This window comes from Cnephaeus nilssonii, assembly GCF_951640355.1.
Source record: "Cnephaeus nilssonii genome assembly, chromosome: 14".
Taxonomy (NCBI): domain Eukaryota; kingdom Metazoa; phylum Chordata; class Mammalia; order Chiroptera; family Vespertilionidae; genus Cnephaeus; species Cnephaeus nilssonii.
In genome coordinates this window covers 30,760,208-30,772,316 of record NC_137085.1, presented here as the reverse complement: position 1 = coordinate 30,772,316, position 12,109 = coordinate 30,760,208, and the positions used below count along the sequence as shown (strand labels likewise).

General features: G+C 42.4%; 1 pseudogene across 1 annotated transcript; it reads left to right on the top strand.

Moving 5' to 3' along the window:
- Positions 1-11,129: 11,129 nt before the first annotated feature.
- On the top strand, positions 11,130-11,865 carry LOC307111157 (thymocyte nuclear protein 1-like; annotated as a pseudogene). The gene has a single exon. The product of its transcript is annotated as a thymocyte nuclear protein 1-like (transcript).
- The last annotated feature ends 244 nt before the right edge of the window (positions 11,866-12,109 follow it).

The window sequence follows — 12,109 nt, the reverse complement described above, 5'->3', positions numbered from 1 at the left end:
AAAGATGTATCAAATTTTCTTTGTGGTCAAATGTGAAACCATCTATTTTATTTTTATTTTTAATATATATTTTATTGATTTCAGAGAGGGAGAGGGAGATAGAAACATCAATAATGACAGAGAATCATTGATCAGCTGCCTCCTGCACGCCCCACACTGGAGATAAAGCCCGCAAATCAGGCATGTGCCCTGACCAGGAATTGAACCCTGACCTCCTGGTTCATATGTCCAACACTCAACCACTGAGCCACACTGGCCATGCTGAAACCAACTATTTTAAATGTTTTAGAAAACGAGTTTACTCATCGTGTTGTTAAATTCCTGTATGTCCTTATGTGTATTTTGCTTCCTGGAGATGTCCAATTTTGATAGTACTAAATCTCTCACCATAATTATTTTACTTATCTCACAGCCAATAAAAATTAAGATTAAAGACTCACACAACAATAAATTGAGATGCAAGAGTTAAAGCAATTCCTTTGCTAAGCACCAAATAAATCAGAAAAACATTAAATGCATTCTGTCAATAGAACTGTCTATAGCTAAATCTATGGTAAATTAAATTGCAATTTTTTTCTTCAGAAAATCCTTTGTTGATCTCAAATTACCTAAAGCACAAGAACTACATATCAGCTTATTTACCTCTTCCCTGTCTGCAAGTGGTAATTATTTCCCTTGGCTGGTTTTTAATGTTGGCTTTTATATAGTTGAAAGTAACTGTGCAATTAGGCAATTCTGTTAAAAAGAGAAAATGTGGGTTTTTATCTCAAGAAACAGAAGCCATATGAATATAGTGATGAGAAATTAAAAAGCAATTCAGAAATACTGTTAATTATAACACAAAGTCCTGGTAGGCTAGCTACACATGTGGTTGGAAGCAATGAGCCTGTCTGCATTGTTGCTCTTTAAAAGGTCCCTTTCTTTTCTTTTTGATAACTCCTCTTTGGGTTTTACAGAAAGGAGTAGATAATGTGCAAAACACAGTTATGTGTATAGAGTAGCCCCATCCAGAAAAAAATGGACCACAGAAGAGGAGAGGATGGATGTCTGTTGAACATCGTTGCTATTAGTCACATTAGTTTAAAACCTTGTTGCTTTTGTGAAGATAGGATCCTGAGAGTGGACACTATGATAATGAGAGGTGTTTGTAATTATACAAAAAGTTTACCTCCCATACAGGCACAACAAATGAGTTGGAATGTTCATCTGTGCTTGGCAAAATGACTGGGAGTTTAATCTTGAAGTTGGCTGTTGCTCCAAACATATGGGAAGTAAATTCACCTAAAATCTTCACCTATCAATTACTTTCCACTTTAGGAACATAATAGTTTACTACTTCATATAGAAACTACCATTGCAAGCTCTTAGCTATGGAAGAGGGACTAAATTATTTCATTTCTCAAAATTCTTTTGAATTAAAAGTAATTTGTTTTGTCAAGGATGTTTTATATGGTCCTAAACCATATTTGGAATCTACCAACATTATTTTCTAAAGCCTGCTCACTGTTGTGTAGTTCCTTATCAGAAATGAAAAGAAGATTCCGATTAATAAATAGATTAAACCAATTCCACAAAGTCTCCTTTGAAAACAACTATTTTCCATAATCATCATAGTTAGTGACCATCTACCAAGTGCTTTACCCTCATTATTTCATTTAATGTTCAATGTAATCCTACATGGTGATATATTAGTGTCCCTGTTTTACTGGTGAGAAATCCTAAGATCAGAGAAGTTGAACAAATTATCAAGTGCCGTACAGTTGCTGAGTGATCTAGGATTGAACCCAGGGGCTCCAAAGCTCTACTGTGGCTGTCATCTAGGGTGTGGGTCACTCTGGTTAACATAAGAGACTAAGAAAAATCAAGATTGGTCATTGAGGATAGAACAGGTGCAAGTATTTCATCAGGAAGTGACTGAAAAAACACTTTTAGACTGAGGGCCCTGGATCCCTGAGGAATTTAGGTCCCCTTGCTCACAGCCCAACCTCTAGGAGTTCAAGCACTGGCCCAGCAAGTCACCAGGTGAGCTGCATTTACCTCACTATCCAGGATGATGCCCTTGCCCGGGTAGAGCAGCAGCCAGCAGTTGTGGTCTCTGCTATCCAGATCATGCCAGGTCCGGGTCCATGATGAGCAGCACCTGTTGGGGCAAGAGCCTCCCTAAGCCTCCCACAACCCCAAACCTCAGGAAGATCCCCACACCAAGCTTGTTTCTCCCCTCTTCCCGCACACAGCCCCAGCAAGCTGCTACTGTGGAGGGGAAGGTGCTTCTTGTAGGCACCTGGGGGAGGATGGGGCAGGGGTGGGGGCTTACCCTCCTTTTGCCCAGCCTTCTGGGATCCAGGTCTCCCTATGAGTCATCATCTCCCCTGTTTCCCACCTCCTCTGGCTTAAGCCTGCATGGGCAGCCTCCATAGCCACCAAAAAACAAAGGGACCCACAGAGCCCAGGGTACTCTCGTGGTGGGTTCCCATGGTGTCTCCTGAAGCTTCTCCCTCCCGCCAACTCGATACAGAGATCCTGCTGGGCCCTCAGCCCATCTCCTCCAGGAGGAGGGGTGAGGAAGAAGGCAGGTAAGAGCTTCAAAGCTGCAGCCCCTTGTCCCCTCTCCCCAGCCTACCAACTTCCTCCCCTTCCTGGGGGTTGTGGGTCACACCTACCTGGTACCTTCTCCCAGGCAGGCCCTCCATCCCACCTCCACGAGAATTAAAATCCACTGTGCTGGGCACTTTAGATACTTTATTTCATTACTTATAGTTTTAACTGCTGACTTAACAGCAAAGGAAACTGAGGCTCAGAAAAGCAGCCAGAGCAGGGAGGACCCAAACAGTCCAAACCTGCTCAGTCTGCTCTCTGCCCTTTCCACCTCACCACCCTCAGTGGCAGCGGAGGTTTTACTGAAGTCCTTTTTTCGCTATAATTTCCCCTTTCTCTGTTAACACAGTTAAAAGAGAATGCATTGGGGAAGCACTGGTGCTTTCCTGAAGGGTGGAAGCTGGTGGTCCAAATAACATGCCCCAGCCTTCAGAGTTAATCCCCTCGACTCAGCCAGGTTTGGTCATTCTCAACTTGCCTAACATATTTTGACTCAAATTTGAGGCTCAGTAACCAGTTTAAGAGAGATGTTATATGTGGGTACGGAAGGAGACACCTGGGCGTGAGGGAAGAATTCTATCTCCTGACTGCCCTGTCCTCCACCACCAACCCCAACCTGGTCTGTGACATAACCACTCTGAGTTGTAAGTTCCTCAGGCAAAGTGAAACTAAAGTCACCTGCCTCATGGCACTGCTGCCAGGGTTGATGCCTGGCACAAAGGGTACCTTGATACTGTTGATGTTGGTGCCTCTATACCCAGCAGACAATACATCCTAGGCCCCAGCAGTGGGGGTTGGGGGGGGGGGGGAGCGTGGGGGGGGGGAATCTCATCTTAAAGAGACCAGTTTCTTTTTCTCATGGTTAAACCTAGCATGGGAACTACTTGTCTCCAAAGACCTCCCTGACCTCACTGCTCACACATGTGGGCTGCCTAGTGTTCCCTGTGCCCATCTGCCTTTCACAAATGAGTTCCCATCTCTTTTTCAAAAAGTAGACACCACTCTGGTGTTCCTTCCACCACCAGGAACTGAAACACAAACTCTGCCTTTACAGGACACTGTGCTCAGCAGGTCAGCTGGCTCCTGCAAATGCAAACTGGAGTCTTTAAAAGATGAAAAGATTCCTGGAGGATTTTGTGGTATTTTGGAGAGTGCCTCTGGGCAGATCACACACTGTGACAAGTTCTTTCCAAATTGTGACATTTCAATCATGCCTTCTACAAACAACTGACTTTTCACATTTAGCCTAGATGGTACCTGCCCTTGCTCATTTTCTCCTAATCTTAAAGTGAGTCTGGGATTTGATTCAGAGGCCAATGCAGTTTTCTGAACACTGCCCCCATTCCGTGGTGCCTGGGAACTGGCAGATGAGCACAGGCAGGAAGTGAGGGGCTTCTACTGATGGTTACTCTAGAGTTAGAAATAGCGTATCCAGCCCAGGGAAGGCAACGGCTCCCATAATCCCACCTCCCTCCAGCTATGGGAGGAGAATACAAACAAAAAGAAAAAAACAGCTGAAGGAGTGGAGGTCTCACACTCTAGTCTCCCTAATTTCCATGGCTTTCTGCTGGCAATTGTATTATTTTCCTTTGAAATTTTTCTCTTTAATCATAGATTCTCATTAGTAGGAAAGTGGAGCACTGGGAGGGGAAAAAAGAGATGCTTACTTCATATTTAAAATTTCCCCCATCTGGTAATGCTTTAAAATCCTTTAAATGAACATTTGCAGAAAAAAAAAAAGAAATGTAGACGCAAATCTTACACCTTTCACAAAATTAAATCAAAATGGATCATAGACCTAAATGTAAAATACAAAACCATAAATTCCTAGAAGATAACATGCGAGAAAATCTAGGTGACCTTGAGTTTGATGATGACTTTACAATATTAAAGCATGATCTAATTGGGGGTGGTGGTGTTTGATAAGTTGTACCTTATTGAAAGAAAAATCCTTTCACTGGGGTCAAAATGTTTTGTTGTACAAATAGAACTGAAGTGCAGATATCTGGAAGAGATAAAATCGAGGTTTAAAATTCCTCTATCGTGCCCTGGCTGGTTTGGCTAAGCAGACAGAACAGACTGAAGGATCCTGGTGAAGGGTCCTGGATTCAATTCCGGACAAGGGCATGTACCTCAGTTGCAGGCTCGATTCCCTGGCCTGGGGCGCCTATGGGAGGCAACCAATCAATGTGTCTCTCTCTGTCTCTTCCACTCTCTCTAAAAAAAATCAATGGAAAAAATATTTTTGGGTGAGAATTGACCAAAAAAAATAAAATAAAATCATACTAAAGTATAAAAGACTAATAGTAGATCCTTGCCTAGGTCACATTGTGTCATTGCTGTAGTGCAGATAAGAAGAAAGATGAGAGCACCCTAATACAAGTATTCATTTATTTAAAAAAAAAAAAAAAAAAAGCTTTTGTGAAATGTACAAGGAACAAAGCCTTAACTAGGGATAAGCACACCACTTCCACTTTAGCATCCTGAACATCAGCCTTCCCTGATGGACATAAGGAAACCTGATGGTTCTGGTCTAGAAATTAGAATAAGTATTTCCTTGTTATCAACAGCCAAGGCAGTCTCAGGTCTAGCCCAGAAATTCAATTCGTTAAATACTTTCATTATTTTAAAAATTGAATTATTAATAAAAAATATTTTAACAGTAAAATATAGTAACTCAGTATTTGACTCAAAAAACTTTTTAAAAATAATAAAGCAAGAGAAAAGAAATAGACAAATGCAAAAACAAAATTATAAACACAATATGAAGCCCAGACGGCATGGCTCAGTGGTTGAGTGTCAACCTATGAACCAGGAGGTCACAGTTTGATTCCCACTCAGGGCACATGGCTGGGCTGCAGGCTTGATCCCCAGTGTGGGGCATGCAGGAGGCAGCTGAAAGATGATTCTCTCTCATTATTGATGTGTCTATCTCTCTCTCCCTCTCCCTTCCTCTGTGAAATCAATAAAAAAATATATTTTTTAAAGAGACAATTATGGCCCTAGCTGGCTTTGGCTCAGTGGATAGATAGAACGTTGGCCTGCAGACTGAAGGGTCGCAGGTTCAATTCCAGTCAAGGGCATATGCCTGGGTTTTGGGCTCGATCACCAGTAGGGGGCATGCAGGAGGCAGCCGATCAATGATTCTCATCATTGATGTTTCTCTCTCTCTCCCTCTCCCTTCCTCTCTGAAATCAATAAAAAAATATATTTTTTTTTAAAAGACAATTATGAAGGTAACAAATCTAAGAACTGCTTTTCTAAAAAATATCACTTAATAATATAAGCAAACATCTAGCAAATGTAATTAAGAAGGGGACAACACAAAATGGAAGATAGGAGAAATGGAGAAAGAACAACAGATATCAAAATTTTCCCAAAAAATGAAGTATATAATCTTTGCTTGTACCTCTCAAAAAACATTGAAGTCAGGATTCAAGTCACAGCTAAGGAGGACAACCCTTCTCCAAGTTCCTCTCCTCCCTTCCCCAGTCCTTCTCACCACTCCAAAAGTTCCCACTTCCCAAATACCTCAAAGTCTTCCCCAAATGTTCACTTCACGTATCTTTTTCATCTTTTGCCTCTCTCCCTCTTCATTATGTAGATTGGTTTAACCTCTCTGACTTCTTTTTGTTGCCTTTCTACCTCTCCCATTACTTGATCTTTCTACCACAAAGGATATCCTAAGAACTGACCCAGCAAGCCACAATCCTACCCATTCTCCTGATTCCAGGTCCTATTTTCTCCTCCTCCTCTTCTGATATTTTATGTCAGAAATCTGGTTTCCAGGCCACAAAGCACTCACACATGAACTAATCTATAAACCTTATTTCCCCATCCCGTCAAAAATGTTTCCTGGAGTCCAATTCAACATTTGAAAGAGCAGCCCTCAGGAAGCCAGAAAGCTCATTCCCAGAACTCAAGAATGGTTCAATAATGAAACTTATAACACTAGAGGCCTGGTGCACAGATTCGTGCACCAGTGGGGTTCCTCCACCTGGCCTGTGCCCTCTCGCAATCCAGGACCCCTCAGGGGTATGTCGGACTGCCAGTTTTGGCCCGATCCCTGCAGGCCAGACCGAGGGACCCCACCAGTGCACGAATCCGTGCACCAGCTTCTAGTATGCATATAAGATCTTTGGTTAATCTCTTCCCACCCTTCCCCCTCCCTCCTTCCCTCTGAGATTCATCAGTCTGTTCCATGTTTCCATGCCTGTGGGTTGAGCATTTGCCCCCTCGTGGTCAGTGCACGTCAACAGCTACCAATCGAATGGTCGAACAGTCACTTAGGCTTTTACATATATAGATGCTGCAGTAACATAACACGAGAGAAATCATGGGACCTCAGTGGCTGCTGAAAGACATTTGCAAATACAAATAGGAAGTTGCTATGAACAACAATATTGAAGAAAATGTAGTTAATGTCTTTGTGAAAGAGACAGAGATTGAAGTTGGGGGCAAACAGAAAAAATTCACTTTTCTAGATCCAGTGATTGGGCAATCAGATCCACAACATGAATTACTTTCATTTGTGTCATCCTCAGGGCCAATTTAACCTGTAAACACTTGAAATTTGGCTCTGCAAGATGTCTTTCTGTCTCTAGAGGACTGGAGAACTGAGTGGACTTATTGAAATTATTAGCCATTTTTGGTTTTATATCAGCTATTGATTTAAATAATGTTGACTGCATTTCCTTGTGACCTACTACCTTTTTTAAAAGTAAAACATGGTTTTCTTCACATTCCCAAATATATATTCACTGTAGCTAATTAGGTACAGTGAATATAACACAAGAATATAACAAAATTTAAATTACCCATGTGTTCACCATCCAGAGAAGGCCACCCATTAACAATTTAGTATATTTTCTCTCAGTATGAATTTGTGAACATAGCATTCTTGGTGTTTACTAAAGACATAAGTTTGCCCAGCCAGTATGGCTCAGTGGTTGAGCTTCGACCTCTGAACCAGGAGGTCATGGTTCAATTCCCGGTCAGAGCACATGCCCAGGTTGTGGGCTCAATCCCCAGTGTGGGGCATACAGGAGGCAGCCAATCAACAACTCTCTCTCATCATTGATGTTTCTCTCTCTCTCTCTCTCTCTCTCTCTCTCTCTCTCTCTCTCTCTCTCCTCCCCCCCCTCTCTCCTCCTCCCCCTCCCTCTCCCTCCCTCTCTGAAGTCAATAAAAAATATATTTTAAAAAAATTAAAATTAAAAGAAAGGACATAAGTTTGTCACTGGTGTTGTAACAGCCATTACTGTGTCTCAAACTACTCAATGGAACATCAGAGGCTACTAGATTAGCTTTAACAGATTCTCGAAGCACAAGATTAAACATTTTTCTGCCCCCAAAGCACCATGGGCATTAGATGCCCTTCCATTGGTAGTAGAGTGTCTTTCTGGTGTAGTTTAGAAAAAAAGCCTTACCACATGGTTCAAAATAATTGAGGACTGAAGAATGTACACACACAAATACACACTCCAGTTGAGAACCTCTGCCTTGGGAAATCCATAGACAACTGATTTTTATGAAAATGTATGGGGAGAGGGACCATAGCTTCCACCAATTTCTCAGAAGCCCTGGTTTATCAAGTTCCTTCCAGCTCTAATATTCTGGTACTATTTCAGGCTGCGACACTTATGCTGTCTGCTTAGAAGACAGAAGTCTTAGACAAGCTGACGACAGAAGTGAGGCTAGGTTCTTATATCAGACAGAGGTTTTGAGGGGAGTTGGCCCATGAAAAATGAACACAAGCCCTCTACCTTCTCTGTGTATCATTAGTCTTGCTTTGACAGTGCTTCCTCTAACATCAAACCATCAGAGACTTAACAACAAATATGTCAACATAAAAATGATGCCACTTTTCAAGGATATGGCCGGGAGAAGTGTCTGTTCCCAGTGCTATTCCCAGGTATACTTGTGATGGGAACAAAAGTTACTAACCTTGGGGTCAAATTAAGAAACGAGGAAATAAGCTAGCATATTTTCAATGTCTAGCATGCATTTGACATGCCTTAAGACCCTCATCTTATAAATGCCAGTATCAGGCCTCAACCCTGGCTCTCACCAAGTCTATTTCATCTGCAAGCCAAACAACCTCCCCTTAACCTGTTTTTCTCTCAAACTTCTATCTTAATTTGGATATCAGTTAAACTCTCACCAGTCTCTTAAAAAACACACACACTTGTGTATTTTATTTTGAAACACTGATTCTGAAACATAAAAGAGTTATATAAAACTAATTTCCAAAAGTTTTGGATTATAAAAAAGATTAAGAATTTATTGTTCAAAGGCTGCCATCTGGTGGCCAAAGATAGTAAACAAAAAAAAAATAGATCATGGAAAACACCGATACCCCTAAGCACCTGGTTTGTTAGCAAAAGTAATAATCTGGGAAAATATTATCTGGAGCATTATGTGGGAAAATATGAACATGTTTATGTTCCACTAATTCTAATCTGTGAGATACTTTGCCTGTAAACAGTGGTAGCAGGATGTTTATCAAAATGTTTCCAAAAGCCAGATGCAGCCCCACCAGACAACACACTTGAGAGTTAAGTCCAGCTGCACCAGAAAGTTATGGGGTTTTTTTTAATGCTTTTCAAGTATGACACAAGGTTTCATTCACTCAACAAAATTTTATTGGATCCTATTATGTCTCAGGTACACTGAATTTCATTGGCTACCTGATGAAGAACAAAAGAAACAGCATCTATTCTGGAGAACCTCATGGTCTGGTAACAAACAGAGGCCCCAATCTGTAAGGTTGTGTATTTGTGCCCTACATGGGCCTTAGCCTCCAGGGTGAGAGTATTCTTAAAGCTTCTGTCTGCGAGGCAGGGGGGCACTCTTCTCTCATTCCCATTAAGGGGATAAATGGGCTAGCAGCTTCTCAGGTGGGGAATTTAGATACCTTGAGTCTCTTCGCTAATGCATGACCAGCTAGAAGGATCACATTTTAATATTTGACCTATTTCTTCCCCTTGCTCTGTCATAAATATTTGCCCCCTTTACAGGTTCTTGAAAACAGAAGTAACAGTCCCTAGTCACTGGGCAATTCTCTAGGAATACTTAGGATAGTGGAAATGCTAATAGTAGTAGGTAAGAATCCAACCTTCAGTTGGGTTTTCAGGCCTCCCTCAATGCCCCTTCCTCTGCCTGGACCTGGCTTCCTTTCTCCAGAGTGCAGCCAAGGAAAGAACAGCAAAGGCTGGTGGTCTGCTGGTGAGCCAGGACAGGGAGGTGCCCCAGGACCCTGGCGACTCCAGCCAGAGTTGTAAGAGTACATCCTATAATTTCTGGAGAAGTTTTCCAAAAGGCCCTTGGCCAGTAACCAATTATTCAATTTGAATATATTGGTTTTTCCTCCAACCAAGGGAAACAGTACAAATTGGGGGTGGGGTCCAACTTTTCACTACTAACTGCCAGAAGTCCAGGGATGTTTTCCTTCTTTTTAGTCCTAGATACCAGGACAACAGCCTGGGGCCAAGGGAGCTACCAGCTTGTTGGGATGACGTAGGCAGTCCACAGAGGGATAACATCAATTGTTTTTCAAACTAGCATTCCCTGCTCCAGGTATTCCAGTGAGGCCATCAGTCCCAAGGCACTCCACAAGAAGGTCCTGTTACTCGTGATAGCCAGAGTATGCCATCCCCCTAAGAGACACAGTGATTAGTCCAGAGATGAGTATGTGACCCAAGCAGAGGAGCCAGAGTCCTTTCCATGCTTTGATAGGAATGGTAGGGGGGAAAGTCTCTCTCTCTCTCTCTCTCTTTCAAAATTTACTTGACTTTCCATGCCAATAATGCTCTTACAACCACAGTAAATGTTCCTAAAACCTGGTGGAATTTCTGTAATGAGTGTGGCAAGCATCAACCCATAGAGTAACACAGTACAAGAAGGGCTAGGATTCTCTGTCTGCACAGGGAAAAGAGTTATGACAGGAAGCAGAGTGGTTATGGTGGGCAGACTAAGCCGATTTTCCACAAAAAGGCTAATTCTACAGAGGAGATTGTGCTGAGGTTTGAATGCATTGAGCTCAACTGCAGATCTAAAAGAACAATGGCTATTAAGAGATGCAAGCCGAAACCGGTTTGGCTCAATGGATAGAGCGTCGGTCTGCGGACTGAAAGGTCCCAGGTTCGATTCCGGTCAAAGGGCATGTACATTGGCTGCGGGCACATCCCTGGTAGGGGGTGTGCAGGAGGCAGCTGGTCGATGATTCTCTCTCATCGATGTTTCTAGCTCTCTATCCCTCTCCCTTCCTCTCTGTAAAAAATCAATAAAATATATTAAAAAAAAAAAAAAGAGATGCAAGCATTGCATCTTATCTGGGAGGAGATAAGAAGACAAAGGGCCAAGTGATCTAGTTCTAAGCTTTATATTTTGTTTTATAATATGACAATAAAATCTTGAGGATACGTTTGCTTGCTTCATAAGAAAAAAAAAAAACTTACTTTAGGGGCTGGAGTTGTGTCTGAGTAGTGGTTTCTAAGGGCAGAAAAAGAGTTGCCATCTGTATCTATCAGTAGATGCCAGAATCTTCCACTCTTCAGCCCAGGAGGAGGCTGGCTTGGGCTGCTGGGCCAGACAAAAAGGGACCAGCAGGAAAGCATACCAAGACTAAGAACTCAGGTTAGGCATAACTAAAGTGGAGAACTCCAGCCCTTAGAAGACTTTAGGCTCTAAAAAATGTGGGAGAATCTAAGCAGTTACTGGTTGATGAAATCAGAGCCAGAGAGCTGACTAGAGAAAGATGTAAATGTGAAGTTCAACACCGAGGATCTCAAAGCAGAGCCCAAGCAGACAGCATGCTGGGATGGGTTCACAACTATCAGGCCTGGAACCTCCATGGAGCCAGGAAGCTGGAGGAGGAAACCTTATATCATAGCAACTGCAAAGAGCCAGGCATTGCAGGACTTAGGAAGATTGTGAAGGAGGCTTACCCAGACCACACACAGTTTGAGAAAAGCAATCCCTATTATGATCCATCCAGCAAAAACCACCACCACAAATGGTCCATGGTCGATGAACAGTTTGCTCGAATGATGAAGTGTTTCATTCCCCTGGCTGAGTTCAAAAACCATCACCAACCTTACAAAGCCATTGAGGGCCTTTTGAAAAATATGGTGCTCTGCCCGGCCAGTGTGGCCCAATGGCTGAGTGTCAACCTATGAACCAGGAGGTCATGGTTCGATTCCCCGTTAACACGCCAAGTTGTGGGTTCGATACCTAGTGTGGGGCATGCAGGCGGCAGCCAATCAATGATTCTCCCTTGTCACTAATGTTTCTCTCTCTCTCTCCCTCTCCCTTCCTCTCTGAAATCAAATGTATTTAAATACATACACACACACACACATATTGCTCTTTACTCTCCTGACTCTCTCAGTTCCACCCCTGACCCAAGAAGAGTTTAATTTTTATTTTGAGTCTGGAGGAAAAGGAACCCAGTTAACTGAGATACTTGCTGGAACAGGCAAGGTATTACTCCAAAGAAATGAAGCTTTTATAA